This window comes from Acomys minous (assembly GCF_964271855.1).
Source record: "Acomys minous genome assembly, chromosome: 15".
NCBI classification, from domain to species: domain Eukaryota; kingdom Metazoa; phylum Chordata; class Mammalia; order Rodentia; family Muridae; genus Acomys; species Acomys minous.
The window spans coordinates 90,006,393-90,030,499 of NC_140497.1; the positions used below are offsets into that span (position 1 = coordinate 90,006,393).

General features: G+C 39.5%; 2 long non-coding RNA genes across 3 annotated transcripts in view; one reads left to right on the top strand and one right to left on the bottom strand.

Moving 5' to 3' along the window:
• Positions 1 to 28: 28 nt before the first annotated feature.
• On the top strand, positions 29 to 22,315 carry LOC311584565. 2 transcript variants are annotated; one of them, XR_014774941.1, is made up of 4 exons: positions 29 to 136; positions 2,683 to 2,805; positions 4,583 to 4,644; positions 21,252 to 22,314. It is a non-coding gene; the product is annotated as an uncharacterized lncRNA (long non-coding RNA). The 2 variants fall into 2 exon arrangements; XR_014774942.1 differs by lacking the exon at positions 29 to 136 and adding an exon at positions 790 to 914 and having other exon boundaries at positions 21,252 to 22,315.
• The window catches only part of LOC311584567, a 262,665-nt gene continuing 259,860 nt past the window's right edge, over positions 21,303 to 24,107 (bottom strand). Inside the window, exon 3 of the long non-coding RNA XR_014774944.1 lies at positions 21,303 to 21,406. This is a non-coding gene — a long non-coding RNA (uncharacterized lncRNA). The remainder of the gene's footprint in view (positions 21,407 to 24,107) is intronic.

Genomic DNA, 24,107 nt, shown 5'->3' on the forward strand with positions numbered 1-24,107 from the left:
TGACACACATATTAGTCATGGGATTCCATAGCTTCTGCCCCTGCCTCCTTTGACTCATGTTAAAACCACGAGGGAACCAGAGCATATAAATGGCACCTCAGGACACTGGCTGGAATTAATACTAGCTTCTTGACAGGTTCTTGAGCATTAATTAGACAAATGCTATGAAAATTATATAATAACATGGTACTTATTATACAACAGTCAGTAAAAATGAAGATATAAACCTGTGTCAGCAAGCCTGCAAACAAGTACAGAAAAGAATACCATAGTAGTGCTGTAGTCTATAATGGTCAAGTAAGGAGTGTAAGAAAATTATGTTTCACCAAAGTAACTGAGTATAACTTTCATACCATTATATAATATTATACAAAGTACATTAAGTTAATATTAAACATTTACTTTTTTTACTCAAATATGATCACTAAGTGAAATGAAGAAAGAATCTATATGTAAAAGTTATCTAAATGAAAACTATCTCCTGGCTTTCATTAGTTTTCTGTTTAATACTACCTAAGTGAGTTAATATTATTGAACAATTATAAAATTTTTTAAGAGTATACCTAGAGAAGACCACCTCACAAACATAGACATGCAAATAACATTTTCTGATAGGCATCTGACTGTATAAATAACGTGTAGGTTTACATCCCACATTATAGTTATTATCAGTGTACAGGGTACCTGCCACCTCAACATGAAGGCTCTTTTACAGAATTATTTGGTAGCTATGGTCCTTATTGTAAACTAAAGGATTTAAAATATTGTTCTAAGCCTTGATATATTCCTTCAGGATGTACCTCACTTTAGAATAAGGTTATTGAAGAGTTAAAGGCCATGAGCCCCCTGTAATCTTCAACTTGACCATGATCCACAGTATAACTGTATTTTACTGCCTTTCTGCCCTCCAGCAGGTCAGTGATGTGTTTCTCCATCAATTTAAAAGTAAACTCTTAAATACATCAATGGTTTGGGGTGTGTACTTTAGTTGAGTGATATTTATTTCTCTTATTGGTTGATTGGTTTGTTTTGATTCTCATTATTTTTTTTGTTATGTTTTGGGTTGTTTGCTTTTGATATATATATATATATCTATATATATATAGATATATATATATATTCTATATATATATAGAAAGAATGTAAAATTGAATGGATGGTGAGGCAAAGAGGATCTGGGAGGAGTTAAAGATATAGAAAAAATTTGATCAAAATATGCACAATTAAAAATTTAAAACCCTTAAATGAATATTTATACATAGGCTAATTTGAACAACACAAAAATAATGGAAGTTATATGAATACTAATTATACCTTTGACAATATTTTTCAAAAATCAGTATTGTTATTTTGTTTTGGTTTCTATTGTTCTTAAAGTATGTTTTAATAAAGAATCTTTGTTGGGTGAGGACAATGACGGACAATTAAGAACAAAGTATAGTAAAATATATATGTTCAAAAATGTAAAAAATATTCATTTTATAGTTTTAAAAGTTGGATGAAGAAATTAAAGGTACAGTCCTTTTCAGACCATTTAGCAGCATATAATATTTAATCAGGACTGTGATAGAAACCTGCTGAAAGGAATGACTGTGAGATTTGTGGGTACCTAAAGATCTGTTGTCCTTTCTCCACTAAAGATGTTCTTTGGTATACAGTGGCACTCCATCCCATAGACCTACTATGTACAGATGTTCTTCTGTATATAGTGACACTTCATCCCACAGACCTACTGTATCCAGATGTTTTTTGGTATACAGTGGCACTTCATCCCATAGACCTGCTGTGTCCAGATGTTCTTTGGTATACAGTGGCACTCCATCCCATAGACCTGCTGTGTCCAGATGTTCTTTGGTATACAGTGGCACTCCATCCCATAGACCTGCTGTGTACAGATGTTCTTTGGTATACAGTGGTACTCCATCCCATAGACCTGCTGTGTACAGATGTTCTTTGGTATACAGTGGCACTCCATCCCATAGACCTACTGTGTAAAGATGTTCTTTGGTATACAGTGGCACTCCATCCCATAGACCTACTGTGTACAGATATTCTTTGGTGAACAGTGGTACTCCATCCCATAGACCTACTGTGTACAGATGTTGTTTGGTATACAGTGGCACTCCATCCCATAGACCTACTGTGTACAGATGTTGTTTGGTATACAGTGGCACTTCATCCCATAGACCTACTGTGTACAGATGTTGTTTGGTATACAGTGGCACTCCATCCCATAGACCTACTGTGTACAGATGTTCTTTGGTATACAGTGGCACTCCATCCCATAGACCTACTGTGTACAGATGTTCTTTGCAGTACAGTGGCACTTCATCCCATAGACCTACTGTGTACAGATGTTGTTTGGTATACAGTGGCACTCCATCCCATAGACCTACTATAAATTGAAAAGTACGAAGTAGGAAACGCTGAGTGCCAACCTTTGCTTAGCAACAGGACATGTGGCAGAGAAGCTCACTCATTCTCATGGCAGGGCACATAACCTGGAGCTGTGTGACTGACCAGCACCATCCAGAGCTCACATCATAATCCAGAAATGCCACTGAGTTCAAAATCACTTTCTATGGAATATGTTCTAATTTTACAGCATAAAATTTTAAAAATCCAGCGTAACTTAAAAATTGGTTGGCACATTTGACTTCATCCAGCCTTCCAAACCAACAGCAGATCTCCATTAGCATGGATTACTGAAAAGGAAAACAGTGGTGAAAGTCAGCTGAGCCCGACAGTAATCATCAGAGGTGATGCTGACAGACAGCCTCCAAGAGACAAGACAGAGATGCAAAGGTACGTTGTTGTGAGTGCAAGGACATTGGAGTTGCTTTACAGAACAATCTGAGGTTGGGTACAGAAAACAAAGGCTGATGTGTGTGATGAGCTGCAAGCATGAGCCATGAGCAAGGAGGCACTGTGAGAGAAGATTAGGGAAATGGAAACTTATTTTAGAAAGTGAAAACATCTGGTAAACCCTTTCTCCTATGATGACTTGAAAAGATATTATGGCCTCTAAGATAGATGTCAGGAGGCAAGATGCTGGCAGCTTTAGTTGTAATTAACTGGAGTATTCAGTCACTTTCAGAAGCTAGAACACCTTAACATATTCAGATGGCACTTCAGAGAACACTCAGCACCCTTAGCGACAGTTAGTGCCAGGAACCAACTGAGTCAGGCCACCGTGGAGGAGGCAGGTCAGGCTGCGCAATGAGGCAACTGCGGGATCCAGCAGCCCCCATTGTGAATCCCTGGCTCTAGGAAGCTCTCACGGGTGAAAGCTCTTTTATTTTGAATACAGCAAAGTTTATGAAAATATTTTCTTGTACACAGACTTACTAGAACATACCCTAGACATGCTCACTTATACACAGAGACAGAAAAAAACATTAATTTTGTAGACTATAATGCACGATCTGTGTATATATCACAGAGGATATTAAGTACTATTAATTAGAGACAAGGCCTAGCGAAAACTAGGATTATTAAAATGAGTAATAATTTTTAAAAATTTGAGACTAAAAACTGTTGGATAGAAGGGTCACCCAAAGAATAAAACTTAAAAGACAATGTTTATATATGTATAGGTACATATATACACATTTATATATGAAATGTCATAATAAATACTTGTGTATCTTAATGAACAGATACAATTACATTTCTAATTAGATTAAATATTTTATAAGTACGTCATCTTTTTGGGGAACCCTTAGAAAACAAACGGAACCAGGTTCTTATTAACCCAAATTAATAGATATGTTGTTAATGAAAATGCAATTAAACAATAAACATCCATCCTTTTCCTCACTGGATTATTCTTTATGTTAATGGTATATTTTACTTAAAAACAAATATTGAAGGAGAGCAATCTCTGTTATATAAGCTTTAGCTCTGGTATCTGCTTGTCCTCCTGTGGCAGGTCATTATTGTGTGTAATTAATATTCTCCCCATAGCACAGTGGCCAGTTTACTCTCCACAGAGATGCTAATGTGTCCCACAGGGGACAACACACTCACATTTTCTTAGGCTCTTTGCAGCTCCCTCCAAATCCTTGACCTTTCTTTAGCTGCATATTATTTGGTAATATCTATTAAAGAGGCGCTAGTGGTTTTGTGATATCTGTCTCCTTAAGTTCAGAACAAAGGGGACCCAGTACAGTAGACTCTCATCCAGTTTTACTTCCCAAAGTTTCCGTTTCTACTAAGCACCTACAATCCAAAAGTAATAAACGCAAAGTTCCAGAGACAAGGAATTCAGCCATTTGAACTCAGATAGCATCCCAAGTAGCATGAAGGAATCCTGTGGTCCCACTCTTTATCACCCAGGACGCACATTCGCTCTGTCCAGAGTATCCACATGGTGTGTGCTACTTGGTGCTCTGCTGGCCCTATAGCGTCTGTGTGCAACTAACATTAATTGTGCTTAATAATGCTCAGCCATGCAAGAGAAGTGGTACTGACAGTTTAAATACATCAAAGAGCAGCCATAGAGAGTTTATTTGGGGTGACAAGGTGAAAAAGTTATATGAGGGCTGTATGTAGAGGAAATTCTGATCAATACTACTGTTAGTTTCAGGCATCCGCTGGAGTCTGGAAATGCGTCCCCTGTGGATATTCAGGGAACTACTGGCTGTAAGTTTCATTGATTCTTTCTTTTTCCTCTGAAAGCAGATCTTGCTTTAGGAAAATACATCAAGCACTTTAGTGACACACGATAGTCAAGTGGACCAATATGACTATTAGGAAGGGATACGACATGACATGAAAGAAGAAACAAAAAGGAGAATTTATAGACATTCCAATGTTAAGAGGCAAAGTCTTGAGATAAGGAGGTATAAAAAATAAATAAATAAATAACAGAGGCAGAAATAAACAAAGGGCATGACAAGACCTCATCCCTTAAAAGCAGAACTTTCAATAAAAATTGCAGAAGCATCAGTATTAAGAGCTGACTTAACATCTTATTATATGGTACAATGCTTTGTCTAAAAAAAATTGAGTGTCAAGAAGAAACAAATTAAAATACTCACTTTTTAAATTTTCTGAAGGTGAATTCCAATCCATGTCAAAGCTGCAAAAATCTCACATTTTTTTCTTGGCGTGGTTGTATCAGAATATCTTCCAGTTCTTACTGCTGCAGGTAGTTCATTGTACATAGGCGTAATAATATAAATATAGATGTAAAAAATTAAAAAATTCTATGTTCGTATTATATACTATATTATGCCTCAATAATACATATTTGTATGACAGATTTTATATTTGAATGGTATTATCTTGAAAAATTTTGGAGATTTTGATAAACACAGCATTTTATTACTGTTCTAATTAAATATAAAAAACTGGTAGAAAAATGCCAAATGTAAAAGATTGCTACCAAAAGGAAGAAAATATCTAGGTATTAAGTGAGGGATTCTAGATCCTTCTGGAGTTATAAGATAACAGCAGAATTAAAATGAGTATAGTAGAAATGTACTCATTTAAAAATTTATATGAATATAAGTTCTTGATGTAAAACAAAAGGACTATACTTAGTCAAAGAAAAATACAAAAAGAAAGCAAATATTTTAAAAGTTAATTAAAAATAGATACTTGTTTAAGCTACAAAAATTAAGAAAGAGAAGAAGAAGAAGAAGAAGAAGAAGAAGAAGAAGAAGAAGAAGAAGAAGAAGAAGAAGATTTCCTTACCAGTTTTGTATGCCAATGTTTTCTATTGGCTTCTCAGTGCTTTATTCTGTGTAATAGTAACAATAATATGCACTTCACTGGGCTATTGTACTTTTTATGAGGTAAGATATGAGAAGCTTTTGAAACATGGCTGGCACACACTTGTGTACTAACATCTAGCATTTATCTTCTTAGACATTAATAATAAAAATATCAGTGCTCTACCTATCATCCCTAATGTTAGGCAAACCAGAGATAACAGAGGAGTTCTGGTAACCAACAGAAAATAACCAACTTATGAAACCAATCAATTCATTAGATAAATGATTGTCCACAAGTTTATACTTTGACATGATGTACTATTGAATAAAATAAAACTCTTACTTCAAATATTTCACTAGGACTGGAGAGATGGCTTAGTGGTTAAGAGCACTGACTGCTCTTCCAGAGGTCCTGAGTTCAATTCCCAGCATCCACATGGTGGCCCACAACCATCTATAATGTGTTCTGATGCTCTCTTCTGGCAGAGTACTATATAATTAATAAATAAATAAATAAATAAATAAATAAATAAATAAATATTTCACTAGTTCAAATATTTCACACACTGAGTTTAAGGGTAGTGTTCTAGATGAACATTTTAAATGCTCACAAACAGTGGCTATAAGAAATTCAGTAATATGATGCTTCCGTTACGCATACTTCTGCCCTTATATGGGTTTTTGCTTTTTGTTTGTTTGTTGTTGTTGTTTGTTTGTTTGTTTTGTTTTGATATGTGATATTACTATGCGCTCTCTACACTCTAATAAGGACAGTCTGTTCTCTTAGCTTCACTAACACCTGACATCTCCACAATGAGACATTTGCTCTGAAATTCTAGAGCAAACGGAAAAATAGTAATTGTCTTAGACTTCAGAAGTAAATCTGCTGCTACCTACCTGAGTCTTCACGGTAGGCAGAATAGTCTAGAACATCTGGAAACACACTGGAAAAATGTGTGGGTGACAGCCAAATCCCTCCAAGGAAAGCTTAGAACTTACTTAGAAGGAGAAGGGGAAAAGAAAACAGCATAAGAAGACACTCAAAGTGTGAAAGTTGCAGGGTGTGGTTGAGTGTCGATTGTAAATAATTCCTTTCCTCTATGGTGTTCACATAATGTAAGTTTTCAAGACAGGATTTAGTTATTTGAGCAAGAATAGCACGAAGGACTATGGCGATCCCCAGAGATGTTGGTTTGGTTCCTTCCCCTAACGAGCCCTTCTTGGGGAAGTTGAAAAGAGGAAGGGTGGGAACTGAAATTGCAGACAACTCAAAGGCTGGCTTTCTTTGATATCTCTAAGTGGACTGACTCTCTACTTAGAGAAAAACTGCACAATAAGTGCTTGAATTTGAAAACTGTCAATTTTCTGCCCATTTAGTTGGCCTTTCCTCATTTCATCATGCAGTACTCCATTAGATGCAGCCTGCACTTACATTATTGAAGAGAGATGTGGAAAGGTGGGGTTCCTTGCATACGTTCAGAATGTCTTACTTTGTCTCAGCTTGTCAGTCTGTGGGGAAAGAAAGAATTTTATTTCAATCTCTGCAGTTACAAAGAGGAATAGTGTTTTCATAAGACTTAAGCAAGACAATACGTGAAGTGATCAGAAGATAATATGGGGTGCTGTTAATTTCAAAATGGGCCAATCAAAAAGTTCAGTTGATAAAGATGCTTGCCACCAAGCCTGGTGACCTGAATTTAGTCTCCCAGAAGCTACATGGCAGAGAGGAACTATGTTTCCAAGCTGTCCTCTGATCTGGCAAGCACGATCACACGTTTGCACGTACATGCGCATGCGCGCGCACACACACAGAGAAATAATAATAATAAATGTTCTTAAGAAAGTTATATTTCCAAAACTAAATATTGAAGTAGATCATTCTAGAAATTACCAGTTTTTTCCAGGGGGGCAGGGAGAAAAGGGGCTGGACAATATGAATGGATAATTGTAGAAGAATTGAATATCTACCAAAGACTATACCCATCTTAACTTGATTGTCAATAAAGAGTAATAAAGGTTTAAAGAAACAACATAAGAACACAGCAATGTCAAGGTCATGTTCTTGGATGTTTGCTATTAATATTTTTTTCTTTTCTTATCATCTTTATTTATTTTCAAAGAACAGGAAGCACAAGAAAACATACAGTTCTTTAATTTAATCTGTTCTCCCTTTTCCTTCTCTTGTAGTATTGTGTGTTTAGTTTTTATCGTATTTTCTCTTGTCGTATTTAACTCACTGCTAAACTTGCAAAGTTCAACCCTCCGCTTTAGAACCATAGCATGCTGTCATTTCAAGTGCTGTGTTTCTAGTATTTAAATCTCTGAATGCAGCCAGGCCTGGTGGAGCGGCTGGGAAGGAAGATTGTGGCTTCACAGCTACCACAGGAGCTCAGGATCCTCAAGGGCAATTTGATGAGCTAATGATCAAAACTATGGTCCTCAGCCTGCCTGATGCTGCGATCCTTTTAATACAGTTCCTCACGCTGTGCAGACCCACAACTGCAGAACTGTAACTTTGCTACTGTTTGGGTCAATTGTAATATAAATTTCTGACATGTGACCTCCTAAAGAGGTTGTGACCCACAGGGTAAAATCTGGTGTTTCAGGATAAAAAGAATTTGTTTCTTTAAGGCTGAGAGTGCAGCCCAACATTATGAAACTTGCCTAGTGAGATACCTATTCTTAACTTGGGGGACCCCAAACAAACAAAAACCTAAAACTCTGAATCTAGTTTTCTTGCCTCCTTAGAGATATGTTTGGGAATTCTTTTCTGAATTGCCTTGCTGCTATAGCTAGACATAGTATGTAAACACTTGTTTGAATTACAAAGGAATCTGCAAGAAGAATGGAGAAAGAATAAGATCAGTTAATTGATGCACATAATCCTGTGAATTGTTATTTAATATTATTCAGAGCCTAGGGAGAAAATATGACTCAATGAATAAGAACTCATGAGAATCTGAAACCCTGAAGTGAAAATGCCTCCTGTGCTTCTAGTCATGACCTGAACAAGTAGTGAATTCTATTAGTGAGTTCTCGCACAAACCACCTAAGCTCCAGTATCTACACAGCCACAGCCACCACTTCAGGTTCTTTACCTCTCCTCTCCTCTCCTCCTCCATCTGCTCCTCCTCCTCCATCTGCTCCTCCTCCTCCATCTGCTCCTCCTCCTCCTCCATCTGCTCCTCCTCCTCCTCCATCTGCTCCTCCTCCTCCTGCTGTGCCTCCTCCTCCTGCTGAGGCTCCTCCTCTTTTGTGAGGCTTTAACTTCTTAACCTCTTCTCTTTTCTCATTCCCCACCTTTCGCCCATGTGTAACTTGTATCTTCCCCCTTTCCAGGCACAGCTATTAGGCCATCAGCTCTGCAGAATCGCCAGGATTCTATAGCAATCTCTTCCCCTCCTCTCTGTCCTGTAGATCATGGTTTATACCTTCTCTTCGGATCATTTTCTTTCCAACCCGTGGTCTCCCTATATACTCAGGGGGATTTTCCAATCTTTCTGTCCATAATTGACAAGGCTGCTTTAAAAAGAAAATAACATTTTATTCATTTCTGTAATCTTCTAGAACCCAGAACAAGAGGTAATCAATTATATCTGCTAGTGGAAAAACAGGAGGGCAGTGTGAACACTGCAAGCAGGTAAACAGTAGACTTTGGCAATAACCACAGCGGCCAAGGTCTACCTGACTACATTCTCTGACTCCCTTTACACTTATATTGGGGTGTCAGGTTAGTTCTAAAAAATAAAGTTAGTGTTTTAAAATGCCCTCTCCTGGTTCATCTGACTGAAAATGAGTTGAAGTGGCCTGTAACCTCGGAGTAAGGGGAGGTAAGTTCCACTTGCTACCTTCACTCCTCTCTTTCCTGCCACTGCACCAGGTTTCCAATAGATTTGTTGTCAATTTGGGAGTCCCTAAACATTATGACCAGAGTAGTCTTTGGGTGGTCATGTAACACCAGGGGATTTCAGCCCTGCTTCATCATGAGAACATAGCTCATCTTGCACTGAACAATATGATACTGTTTGATAAGATTTTAAGTTACATTGGCAAAAATATGGTGCAGTATTAAACTTACAGCATTGTTCTAACGTGTCCTTCAATAATATATACATACCCACGAGAATTCCAAAATCCACCTATTAATCTTTCTACAGCAGTACACTGTGAGAGCAAGTACATGTGTATAACAGACAATAAATTGGTTTCTGCTAAGGACAAAAGATCAAATTACTCAGTGCCCCCCTCAGCTGGAGCAAAACCTGTCTGGAATGAGAGCTGAGTCACAGCTGTGAGTGGGATTGCTGCGGTCTGGTTACATGGGATGCACAGGGTGTAGAAGGCGTTTCATCCCTGCTTCTACTTTAGTACTTCAAGTGCATCCTCATAAGGCTACTTTGAAAATCTCTTCTGTGGGAGCCCCTCATGAAATTGTGGAGGGCACTCATTTCATCTACCCAGGCGGTACCCCTTTCAGTAATGCTACCATAGCACTGAGGGATCTGTTCCAGAAGACTTCCTGGCTCACCCCAAAATTTGTTCAGTAGATTCAGCATCATCCTTCTTAACTGGGGCAGGAGAGATAGATAAGCAGTTAAGAGCAAATACTGTTCCTTCAGAGAAATAGAGTTCTAATCTAGCTCCTATGGACAGCTCGTTTTAATTCCAGGGACCTGATGACCTGGTCGTCTTTGCATGTACCTGTACTCACATGAGCACATACACATACATAATACACACACACACACACACACACACACACACACACATGTGCACACACACGCACACACACACACATGCGCACACACACGCACACACACACAGGAAAGCATGAAAGTGAGGGAAGAGGGAGAGAGAAATAAAGAGAGAAGGGGGGATGAGAGAATTTAAAAAATGAATAAGTATAAAAATACCTTATCAGTTCATTTTATTTATAACCTAAGTCGAATGGATACCAGCTTAGTTTTATAGATCCATATATAGGATGTATAGCATATAGATCTATAGTTCTCAACCTGTGGGTCACACACACTGGATATCAGTTATTTAAATTATGACTTATAACCAAAGCAGAAGTATAGTTATAAAACAGCAGTGAAATAATTTCCTGTTGGGGTCACCACAGCACAAGGAACTGAATGAAAGGGTTAAAGCATTAGGAAGGTTGAGAAACACTGAACTCATTTGATTTGAAGATTGGGTTTAAAGTTTTCATCATAGGCACAGACTGAGAAGTAGAGATCATATAATCATGACCTGTGAGGAATTAATACTTAGTGAGTTGTATGAAGTGCTCCATGGTACCTGAATAAGGCTCCAAAGAACCAAGAATTTAGTGCCTGTTGGAGTTTGAATAGAGAATGTCCCCTCCAATGGGTTTGAACACCTTGTTCCCTGTTAGTGGTATTGTTTGAACGGTTTTAGAACCTTAGGAAGAAATGTGTCAGAGAGACAAAGGGCCCAGCTTCTGCTTTCCACCCAGACCCCTGCCTTCTGGCTGCCAACATGATGTAACCGGCAAAAGCCACCATGCTTTTATGCTTCCTCTGTCATGATGGACTGTGTCCTCTCAAACTGCAAGCCAGTAAATCTTCCCCTAAGCCACTGGCCCCCAACCTTCCCAATGATGGTGCCCTTTAGAATATATTTTCTCATGCTGTGGTTACCCCAGCCATAAAGTTACTTTGTTACTACTTCATAACTGTAATTTTGTTACCGTAATGAATTGTAATGTAAATATCAGAGGTTTCCACTGGTCTTGGGTGACCCCTGAGAAAGGGTCTTTTGGCTCCCAGAGAGGCTGAGAGCCACTGACTTAAATTATTTCTGTCAGGTGTGTGTCACTCTGAAAACTAAGTAAGACAGTGCCTTTTTCTGTGCATGTATCTCCCTGGGTCAAAGGATTTTACTTTAAAACCTTAATGGTTGGTTTCACATTCCAAAATTCTATGAAAGTATGAAACATATTAAGGCTACAAAGAAGTGCAGAAATTATGCTCAATCTTAAACAATGAAAAATACTAATTTAGCACAAATTTGCAAAACAAATTCACTTACCAAAATAAGACATATTACAAAAAATAGGCTTCTTTCGTGTTCATATTGGAGAACAATGCAGATCATATTTCATAATACATCACCGTAGATTTGCCTGTTTGGTCCTTGTGAAACTTGTCATGTTTTCAGAATGCACTTTAGGGTTAGTCACCATTTGCTTTCACACAATAACCTCAAGATCACTGGAAACTTCCACATAAAATTCCCTCAACTGGGAACTTCTCAATAAGCTGGATTATCAGTGCTATCGCCTTATTTATTTAAAATTAAGGCACCTTGCTCTCCTGTTTTCCACTGGTTTCTACTTCCCACCTGCCAGGAAATATTATGCTCTTTCACTCCATATTGCATGCCAATTTCTTTCCTTCTTTCTCTTTCTTTTTATTATTATCATTAATTGATGTATTTACTTACATGTTGGCCATAGCCCATTCCTCCTCACTTCCCAGTCCTTCCTTCTTTACCTGTCCACCTTCCCCCTCCTCTATTTCTCGGAAAAAGGGAACCCCACTTCCAATCCATCCCAGGTCACCAAGCTGCATCAGAACTGAGCATGCCCTCTTCCCTGTAATGATAGTAACTTTTCTCGTAGTCTTGTGATTATGGTCTCATCGTTCTACAGTGAGAAGGAATCTATTAATGACCTACTGTGCGCATGCAGTGTATTTTCAGAGTCATTTTTCTGTGCCTCCCTCTTTAACTGCATAATTGGACTGAACTATTATAATCACTTGTTTATACACTTTCTGCTTACTTTTGCTTTAATTACTAGGAGTTTGTTTGGTAGTAGAGACCAAGCCCTACAAGATCCACAGAAATTCAGAACACTTATCTTAATTGTTTCGTTTTTCATTAGATATACTTTAGTGCTGATTATATCAAAGGCTCTGCAATAATTTTTTCAGATCTAAGTTGTGGCCTGGCCCTTAAGTATTCTAGAGAAGAAAATCATCTCTGCCCACTGCAAGTGTGGGAGCTATAAAGAAACGTCTTCTTTTCTATGAAGGAACTCTGTCTCCTTCCTTTCTGCTCTTGTTACTATTTTTTTTTGTAAACAAAAACAAAAGCAGTAAAGCCAACAACGATCAACGATCGTATGGTGCTTATAGATCTTGCTTGCAGAGTAAGGATTGATTGATTTTCTTACTCTGTGGTACACAGAGCCTCAGGCAGACTAGAGTAGAAGAGCACAGGCTAATAGCAGGCAGGTGTGTCTAACCTACAACCCAGATATGCATGGGGCTCAACACAGAAGCACAACCTTACTTAAAACATTACAATTTTTTTTCTTTTTCTTTTTGTGTTAATTTGACTGGATGATTTTCAAGCATGAACTTTAGAAATGACAAGGTCATGTCACAATGCCAGAAGGTTGGACACAATTGAAACATCTTCAGTCATGTTTGCTGTGCACATTACAATATGATCATCTAAACAAGATCTCGCCACACGATTTGGTATTACCGGAGTATGATGGCTTGCTCAGAAAGGAAGCATACTGACGCCTGTGTTTTTAAGAATGAGGCGAAATCGCTCTGTGCCCAACTACATTCTGCCTTGTTCAAGGGAATCCCAAGTCAATATGAGTCTTCAATTGCTGCCATGACAATCGACCACAGAGTTGGTGGCTCATAGCCAACAGTTCATGCGCTTACTCCCTTAGGTGTTGATTCCTAGAATCCTTGGTGAGTGCTCTCATCACTGGGCTGTCCCTAGCTCACAGCTATCAGTTTCTAATAAAGATCTTTACCTGCCCGGGGCTGAGAATCCAGGCTTGAGCTAGCATGTGCACTTTTACAGAGCTCTGGTGAGCCCAGAGCTTCCACCTTGCCGTTTAGCTGGCTGCCAACTGAGCTATATCTGGCCCCATTTTCTTGCTTCTTGTTGAGTGACAGCATCTCAACTGTTTTAAAATGCCAGATTTCCCAGGTACCTTGATTTTCCATCTTCACAAAACAACCGACTCTCCGGCTGTCTCATGCTTTGAATTTCTTCACCTTCTCCTTCTCCAAACAGTCTGTTTTGTAAGGCCTCCTATGAGTAACTTGAACTTACATAGGTAATCCGTATCCTTTGAAGTTGTGATCTCACATTTTTAAAAATCCCTCTTGCCGTAAAACAGCACGCTCACAGGACCGATGGATCACAGTGTAGTCCACTTCTAAATGCAGAACGACCAACATAGACTTCAGGAGGCTGTGACGAAAGGCTGTATAGCACTTTTAGAAAAAAAAAGACTCCTGACACTTACTGGATTTTCTGTTGTTATAAACGTTATCTGAGGCTGGATATTTGTAAAGCAAAGAGGTTAATTAGGATCTCAGTTCTGAAGGTTCAAGAGCATGGCACGAGCACGTGCTCTAGACAGAGGTTTCCAAGAACACGAAAGCATGGTGGAAGGTGTCATGAAGAGTGTACACAAGAGGGGAGACATGAGGAGAGGGGAGGAGTTGTCACTGGGGCTGCTTCTGGGGGTAGCATCCCCAATGACCAAATTGCTTTTCCAAAGCCCAGTTGTCTCAACACTGCCACCTAGGGGACCAAGCTACTAACACAGGATCCTTTCTGTCCCTCTCTGCATTATTCCCTCCGCCTCAAATTGAGTAGCATTAGTAGAAGCAACAGAATTGGTAACAGGCTTCATCCTGTGTCCAATAGGAAACTAGGCCTGCTGTCCAGGAGAGACATCAAAACACATATTTTCGTTTGCTTTTTGTTTTTGCTGTTGTTACTTGTTTCTTGTTTTACACATTAGCTCCTGTCTTCATGACACAGCTCTATGCATCCCAGAACTCCTATCAAAAGATTTTCAGCTCCACTATGAAGACTGTGGCTAGCAGGCAGGCTAATGTGTCTATTCCTGACACTGAAGCAGCAAAAGAAATCAGAATCGGGTTAACATAAGGAAAAGAGGCATATGGCCACCCCATATTAAAAAAAAAAGTTACAAGGAAACCAATATATTGTATAGCAGCTGAATTTGTATAAAAACATGTAACATGAATGTTATTTTTAATGCTTAGAAACTCTCTCCATTTGCACCTAGAGCCATGCTTTAAAGCTCTAACACTGTTCCTACATGAGTGAGTGGCTGCCAGGAGCAACAATTCTGCAAGAGCAGGACAGGTAGACTTAAGTGACTTTTTACAATCTTTCCCTGAAGGTATGCCCACGTGTAAGAACAAAGAATACTCACATAGCAAACAGAGTGATAGAGAGCATGGACTGGCCTGGGCACCTAGAAAGCATTCCAGTTCATAGACGTTGGGTATCTGGATTCTAAACAGTCTTATACAACCGAGGCTCACCTCAGCAGGTCGGCTTCCTCTTTTGATCACTCATGCAGTAGCCAGTTTTCTGTGGCATTAAGATGCTGATGTTTCAGGTCCCTCGGGGATGCTGTAGTAAAATGCAATACATTGGGTGGCTTAAACAATACACACCCATTTCTGCCAGGAATGCAGAAGTAGGGTACCAGCAGGCCAGGTGCATGGTAAGAGACTGAATCCTGATGTGCAGACGGCCATCTTCTAGTTGTGTTTGTATGTCAGGAGCCTGCAGGCAAGCTCTCTGAGAGAGAGCACTACGTCTCAAAGTCACCCTCATGGCCTCATCTAAACCAAATTACCTTCATATACCCTTTGCTGCAAATAATCATCCCGGGTATGAGGTAGTGTTTCAATTCATAGAGATTTGAAAAGACACAGACACACAGTCATCCTAACCAAGCAATTAAAGCAACCCCCATACTGACCCAGTGCTCAGATAAGACATCATAATGAGAAAGTTCAAACTTAAGTCTCTGAGCCCAGCTCACCCTCTTTTGGCAAGTTGGTAAATCTAACCAGGATCACATGGCGATGGGGGCTGTGCAGAGCTAAGGAGACGAAGGCCACTCTAAGGGTCTATAGGAGGCAGGGGTGGTGATCTCAGGGTAGCACATGTCAGTTCACTGACCTGGCTCCTATAGAAGATGGGTAATTTCTGATAAATGATTATAACCTACTACAAGCTCAACTAAGCAATAGCTCTGGGTACTGCCACCATGTGCAATAGTGCCCGTCTTTGCTGTAGTTTAGCTCAGCCATGAATATGCAGCTTAGAGTTAATGCTTGGGAGGATCAATTCTGTACTGTATCACTCAGAAATGAGGGGAAAACCACCTGATATTCATATCTAAAAGAAAAAAAATATTGTATTGGGAGTTTTGCCTCAAGACCATTCAAACTTTGCAGCCCTCGCTAATATATGGTAGATCATGAGGAAAACTGTCCATCTGAACATTTCACAAAACCCCATAGCTGACACAAACATTGATGACATTGCCCTACGTGGCTGATTGACCCACTGGGGGCTAGCACACCAGAGTCCTGGTAAGATACGTCATCCTGCTGGCTGGGAAATAAGCTTACTGGGCTTTAAGAAAGATTAGTTCTCTGGAAAATATTTAGTAGTGCATTGGTCTTAGGGTTTCCAAGGCATTCTCTCTCCAATATAAAGAAAGATGTTGTGCTTTTTAACTTCCTACCGTGTAAATGTAAGCACACCACCAATTTACCCCCACCTGCCCAGTTCACAGGTGGCATAGCCCACATCGCATTTACAACTATTGTTATAGCCATCTCCCGAGGTGTTTGCTGTTGGTGGGGGGCACACTGAGACTATAGCAAGTACCTTTGTTGGTTTGATGATACCTCTGCTAATGAAACACACACAGAGATTACATATCATCAATCTATCATCTAAGTGTCATATATTTATTGTCTATCTGTATCTATGAGCTATCATCTATCTACCGGTCATCTGTATTAATCATCATCTGTCTGTCATCTATCTATCTCTGTCATCTATGTGCCTATCTCTCACCTACTAAGACATATGTATTTCCATGTATACTTGACAAGCTATAGATAAGATTGACAGGGCTCTCTCTTTCTCAACTCTCATTCATCTAATACCATGTGAAGTAGACTATGCCTTTCAGTAGACTGTCAGCCGTGTGTGTTTGTGTGTGTGTGTGTGTGTGTGTGTGTGTGTGTGTGTGTGTGTGTGTGTTTACTGACATTAGTAGTCTTGGCATTCAAAGTGAAACATGCTCATTTTTAATATGGTTCTCAGGGTTTTTAAGTATGACTTCCTTCAAGGATAATTCACACACATTTCAAGTGTGTAGTCTGGAGTTTTGGTAACTGTGCACATCCTTTCTCTTGACAAGTTATTCTATTACACAGGCACGTCCCCAATTCAGTGATTCCTGCAGCCCCCGGGGAACTCTCTAGACAACGCTGGAAGTGCTTACATTCACCTGGGGGGCTTTCCACTGGGCTTGACACAATGTGTTCACCTAGCTCACAAACTCCTGTGCTCCTGCAGGGCTATTACCTTCTGCCATTTCCAATCAGTCAAGCTAGCTCCTACTTCCTCAGAGGTCACTGCTCCAAGGCCCTCGGACCTTCCCTCTTGCACTGAGTGATCACAACGAGACCCCAAGACTCATGAGCTCAAATGAATTTATATTTCCCCTCTAGTAACTCTGAGTGCACTGCCTCCTTTCTTCCTACAGCCGTTAGATGCCAATCGCTTACTGCTTCAGTAACTTCTAAGTCTATTTAGCAGGAACACTTTTACTACAAGAACTTGCAGTAAGATGTTATTAAAGACCGAGGGTTTTATTTTTAGACAATGTACGTTCATCCTAATTCAAGCCCTTATCAGGTTTCCCTGGGATGACTAAGGTGTTCCTCTAAGTGATCGCTTGCATATTGTCTTACTTCAGCCTTTGCGAGGGCGTGGCATTACATTTCTTCTGGGAAGCTTCTCTGACAAAAGTCAAGGGCCTGAAAGCAAAGACCAAGGAACGCCCCATCACACTGCATCATCATCCTGCCCTGTGATGGGATATGCCTCAGGGAAGACGTGGCTATTCGAAACAAAATGGTAGAGAATATAAAACACGATTCTAAGTCAACCAACCAGGTGCAAGTACCTCTGACTCCATTCATATATAGAATCCACAAACGTTGATCTCATGGGAAGGAGAAGAGTGATCCTGAGACAATGGGGTTGTTAGGAAGATATTGCTTAAAAGATAGGAAAGCACTCAGGAGCAAGAAATTTAAGGGATCCGTTATATATAATGGTGACTATAGCAAATGACAAAGTATTTCTGTGGAATGCTAGAGAGTAGATGTTATTGGTTCTTACTAAAGCAATGATATTTATGTGAAATGATGATGTTGCTTACTGAGATATAATCATTTCATACTATGTATATGCTTGAAGACACCATCTTATACATTGTACACACCGTTTTATCCACAAATTTAAACTAGATAGACAACGTTATATTACAAATGAAAGTGAAGAAGGAGGAGGAGCCACATGTCAAAAGCTGGCATGGCATTTTAAAGGCATGCATTTTTATTTAAAACACTGCCCCCTCTCACCTAGTGAAACACAATGGCTCTTAGTCTAGAAAACACTTTTAAGAAAGAAATGTACACATAGACTGTTTGCTTTGCAATACTGGCTACTGTGTAGCTCCTGAGACATTTCCCAATCTAGCTTGTGTTGTGAGAGCAGAGAGTGATTTTTGAGTTTCAGTGAGTCACGCATCATGGTACCTTTGCGGTAGTCTGAGAAAGGAGAACCAAGTGTTCTTATCTTTTGCCCTGAGTCAGAACTGTCTTCACTGAAAATTTCTTTATGAGGATACAAAGAGAATAAAGCAAAGAGTTGCATGAAATTATCTTCCATGATTTCCTAGCAAAGGAAACTGTTTCTATTGCAAACAATAAAACACTCATAAAATAATTAGCTCTCAGTCCCAATTGATCTTATTAGATATTTATTCTTAATATTTCTCATTTTAATTTCCTATCTGATAAATATAATTAGCCCTAATGAGGGGGGGTTGAGTCATTTTTCATTGTAGAAATGGAAATACTGTAATATTACGAGAGTAAACTTTCAAATAAAGCTGAACTGAGGCCTCCTGTATCAGGTGGTTATGTGAGAATTATGAGTGTGATTTTGTAGGTATAAGAGTTATGTAGCGGATAAAAAATAAAACTTAATTTCAAACCCAAAGTAGGTAAATAACCACACAATATACACTATGGTAAAACTGCCTGATTATAATTACATTTTAAATATGTCTTCTGTGACTTTAGCTAGTTGTGGCTACTTCATGCTTTTCAGTGGACACAATCGTATATAGTCTTAATGACTGGATCAATTATCTTCAAATACTTGTGAGGAGTTTTTTTAATGCTCAGCCAGTAACGAAAGCAATAGACACCCAGTGTATATCAGGACTTCTGTTAAAAATTAATCTTCAGTCCAAACACATAGAGATGGCCTTTGGCTTTTCACTGCAAGAGGCTGAGGCATGCAGGTCTCAAGTTGTGCTGCACAGCAAGGCAGCAGTACGGAGTCCACTCGGCTTTGCTTGCAGGACTTGTGGCATCTAGTCTGTGCTGGAGCCTCACCTGTTTATGTTGTAGGACAGAGAGGAATGAGAAGCTGGGTTTGCTTTAAAAGACTCTGCAAACAGAGAGATGTACAAGCTAGGACGTCAACGTAGACAGCTGCTACCCATCAAAGGACTAAGATAGCCATGTCGACTTCAAGATCAAGCAGGGAAGCAATTCAAATGAGAAAAAAATGTGGCAATATTTTTTCCCCGAGGAAGAGAGCAGGGATACCTTTCCAGAGAGCAGAACTAAAGCATCCGGATGCAGTCCTAAAGGGCATTGCCCAGCTGGCCTAGAAATCTGGCTTGGCAACTTAGGAGCTAGAACGCTGAGTCTCAACCTAGGCCTTAATTTCTTTCTCTACAAATTGTGTGTAATAATATTAATTCCCTCGTTTGGTGTTGTGAAAATTGAATGCTAACATCTCCAAGCACATACTGAGGATCGTTGGTCTACTTGTAGTTTAAAGAAAATAAATGGACAAAGGCATAAAATGCTTTTGCATGGAGAAAAATGAGGTAAGAAGTGAGGAGGAAAAATAAGGTTGTTTTTTGTTTTTTTGTTTTGTGTGTGTGTGTGTGTGTGTGTATGTATGTATGTATGTATGTATGTATTGGATCCTCCAAGTTGCTACAAAAATGCAGTTATGACATAAGCATAATAATTGTGTGCTCAGAGAAGCATAGTATGATAAAAATGGCTGAACTTATAACACTTGGCATTCTCAAGCTCACCCCAAGATTCCCCACACTCACCGCTATCTTCAGCTGATCTTATTTCTCTCCACACGTCTAAGGAGCCCCTTTATTCTGATAGTCACACCCCATAATCTCCCCCAACCCAGCTTCTCTCATTTCTAGCCGCTTTATTTTTTTTATAAAGGATGAAAACATCACAGCTTCTTAATTGGTCTCCACAACCCTCCAGTTCTTCCTCTGTCTCTCTTCCGTGTGTGTGTGTGTGTGAGTGTGTGTGTGTGTGTGTGTGTGTGTGTGTGTGTGTGTGTTCTTGTTTGCCCCCTTGACCTTTTAAGGAACAGATTTGAACCTAATACACCACTGATCACAGATATCTGAAAGCCTCACAAAACTATCCACATAAAAAAAGCCAAGCTCCTATGTCTAATCCCTCACAGACTGGCTCCTGAAGCAAACCTTCCCCCTTCGCATTTCCTGCCAGCCCTGATGCATTGGCAGCCCTGATGCACCTTCTTTGTGAGGCCCAGAGGGACTGGATGCATTGGTTGCACCTTTCTTCTGAGCTCCAGCCAGCCTCTTCTTTCAACTGCTTTGAAATATGATGTAACCATGTCTGGTGGCACTCAGAGGAAAGATAATAGGTCACCAAGGAGAGACTTGATACCCTATGAGCATATACAGGGGGAAGAGGTCCCCCTCAGACACAGACATAGGGGAGGGGAGGGGAGTAGGGGGGAAGTGGGAGGAAGGGAGGAATGGGAGGATACATGGGATGGGCTAACAACTGAGATGTAATATGAATAAATTAATTTAAAAAAATAAAAATTAATAAAAAAAAAAGAAATATGATGTAACAGATTCTTTTTACCACTGTTCATGTTCGGGCAAAAAGAACTGATACACTCTCAAATGTCCTGCCACAAAATGGCATAAAAAAGGAGGAGGGGGGTTCAGTGACCAGAGCCCTAAGAAAGAGGCACAGTAAGAGAGGACTAGAAACAGAAAGTTAACAACAGGCCTGTTCCTTAAGGGGCTCTGGGAAACTAGAGGGCAGTGTTGCCTCTTCCCCCTAGCATTGGGGTGGGGGTGGGGGTGGGGGCAGGGGTGAGGGTGGGGGGTGTTGTAGTCTCCTAGGCATGGTGTAAAATGGACTCGCTAATGTGTGACTCTCAAAAGCTCTCTCTGACCGAGCCTCTCCTTAATTGGCCTTCCTACTTGGTTGCTGAAGCTGTTTCAAGTTTCTTTAAGCAAAATCTTCGATAATGATGGTGTTTGTCTTCTTTTACCTTTTGTTTGTGTAGCATGGTTGCACCGAGGCTGTCCTCAGGTTCACGTTCCTCCTGCCGCAGCCTCCTCCTGAGTGAACAGCATCACACATGACTGGAATTCCTTACAGCTTACTCGTAGGACACCGCTCTCGTCGTTTCTCGTCTGTCTTTAGCTTTCTCATTTACACCTGCAACCCAAGTTAATGTCTATATACCAATTACTTCTTGACTTGTATTAAGACTATACCCTTTACAACCCACTTCCCATGTAAGGAGAATAGTGGAACTGAAAAGATTAAGTAAGTGGTTTGGAGGAGGGGAAGGAGAGGCAGAGGATGGGATATGGAGATGGAAAACCAGTCCTAAAGGCCTTTTAAGAAATCTGCCTCTGTAGATGCTTTCTTAAAATATATACATATACATATTTAAAAGGAATTCAAGTAAAGTTACCTATCATAAGGGCACAAATCCCCAGAAGGATACAACATATTAGAAAATACAAATTTTAGCACAAGAAATGAGTTACTTTTTAAAAAAATGTATTGGTCAGTGAAGTTCAATAGAGCCCTAAATGTCACAGACTACTGCTATTGCTCTGCTCACCCTACAGAACTGGATGACAAAACCACACTGGTACTGACCTAAAACTGGTCCGTCCCTACTAAATAGCATTCATAGCACTTGGAAGTAATCGTCTTCAAACTGTGAATCCAAGGAACTGCAATAGTGTGTGTCATGGCAAGACACAGTCACTGGTACAATAGTGACACAGATATCACAAGAGTAACCAGCCACTTTTGCATTGGACCTAGTGCCTGTTTAATGACATTTATAGTGGATGAATAAGAATGGCTCTCTATTTTTGAGTATTTGAATATGGCCCTCCATTTTTGACTGTTTGAATATATGGTCTCCAGTGGTACAACTGTTTGACTGCTGGAGAGGGTGTTGGGGAGATGTGTCACTGGGGGTGGGTTTTGTAATTTCGAAAGACTTGCACCATCCACCCTCCCTTCCTCCCCCCTCTCTGATACTTGTAGATCAAAATGCAAAATCTCAGCTGATCTGTCATCATGTCCCCTTGCTGCACCATCATGGACCCTAATCTTTAATCCCAAATTAAACATTTTCTTTTGAAAGTTGCCTTGGTCATGGTGTTTTATCACAGCAATAGAAAAGTAACTAGGAAAGACTAAACACACACCTGGTACCACCATCTGTCTGACAACTCATGAGCAGACAGGCCAGGGCCCTATTACCGTTATTCTGTTAAGTGGGAATATATTAAAATAACCTCTTATAACTGGCTTATTGTTATTCTCATATATGAGTCTCTAAACCATAATCAGAGAAACTTTCTCTGCAGTAGACAGTAATTAACAGAGACCTACATCTGGATGACATGCAGAGAATAAGAGGCCACAGAATATTCAGCCCGAAATGAGACCCTTATTCCACACCCTGTTCATCAAAGCTATTGCATTTTTAAAGGCTACCAGGACAAAGAAAATATACATCCAAGGTTAATGATACATCAGGTATGCTTATCTGATTGTTAGATATCACAGGCACGTATGCAAATGTCACACTGTACTATATAAAAGATGAAAGATCTGTATGTCTTGAAAAGAAATCACAGTGTGTACCTCATTCCATAATAAATAAGTACGGTTATATATGATTTTTTCAATAACTTTTCTGAAAATTGGTCAAAAGATATTCATAGTCTCACCCCATATCCAGAAAGAGAGAACCCTGTATAGCGCATCCAAGCAGAGAAGGGGGAAGCAGGCACTGCTGGGGTACCTCAGCTTACCGCTATTAGATCACCCTGCTCTTAAGTAGAAGTGTCCACACAATTACACGCATCCATCATCAGACCTAGCAGGAAAACCAGTTCTACTTGAGTTTCGAGTTCTCATTTCTGAAGCTTCCTTTGCCATGCAAAACTGATTAATTCTTTCCTTAAGTTGACCTGTCTTTTGTTAAAAGTTTGATAGCCATGGTGCAAGTAATGGGTGAAGAAATGTTACTGTCCTTTTATCCCTAATTTACAAGGAAGAGATACAAAGACAAATATATCTGTGGTTATATTAGATTGGTGGCAAGTCTTCGTGCTGTATTAGTTTTTTATTTTTGTTTTTAAGTATAGAAAAATAAAAATAATTTTTAAACACACATATGAAGGTATTTTTACACACACATATATGTATATATACATATATTCGCACACACAGTTTTGAAGTAGAGTTTCGGTTTGATAAAAATATTTTAATAGGCTCTAGATATGAGGGTAAAAAAATGAGAGACAACAGGATGTCTACATGGAGAAAAATGCAAATACATCCTTATTTATCACCCTGCACAAAACTAAAGTTCAAGTGGATTAAAGATCTCAACATAAAACCAGACACACTAAATCTGTTAGATGAAAAAAATGGGGAAGAGCCTTGAATTCATTGGCACAGGAGACAATTCCTGAACAGAACACCAACAGCCCAGGCTCTAAGATCAACAGTTAATAAATATGACGTCATGAAACTGAAAAGCTTCTGCAAGGCAAAGGACACCGTCAACAGAACAAAGCGACAGCCTACAGACTGGGAAAAGATCTTCATCAACCTTACATGTGACAAAGGGCTAATATCTAAAATATATAAAGAACTCAAGAAATTAAACACCACCAAACCAAATAACCCAATTAGAAAATGGGGTACAGAGATAAACAGAGAATTCCCAACAGAGGAATATCAAATGGTTGAGAAATGCTCAATATCCCTAGTCATTAGGGAATGCAACTCAAAACGTCTCTGAGACTCCATCTTACACCTACCTATGCAAATGGCTAAGATCAAAAACTGAAGTGACAGCACACGCTGGCAAGGATGT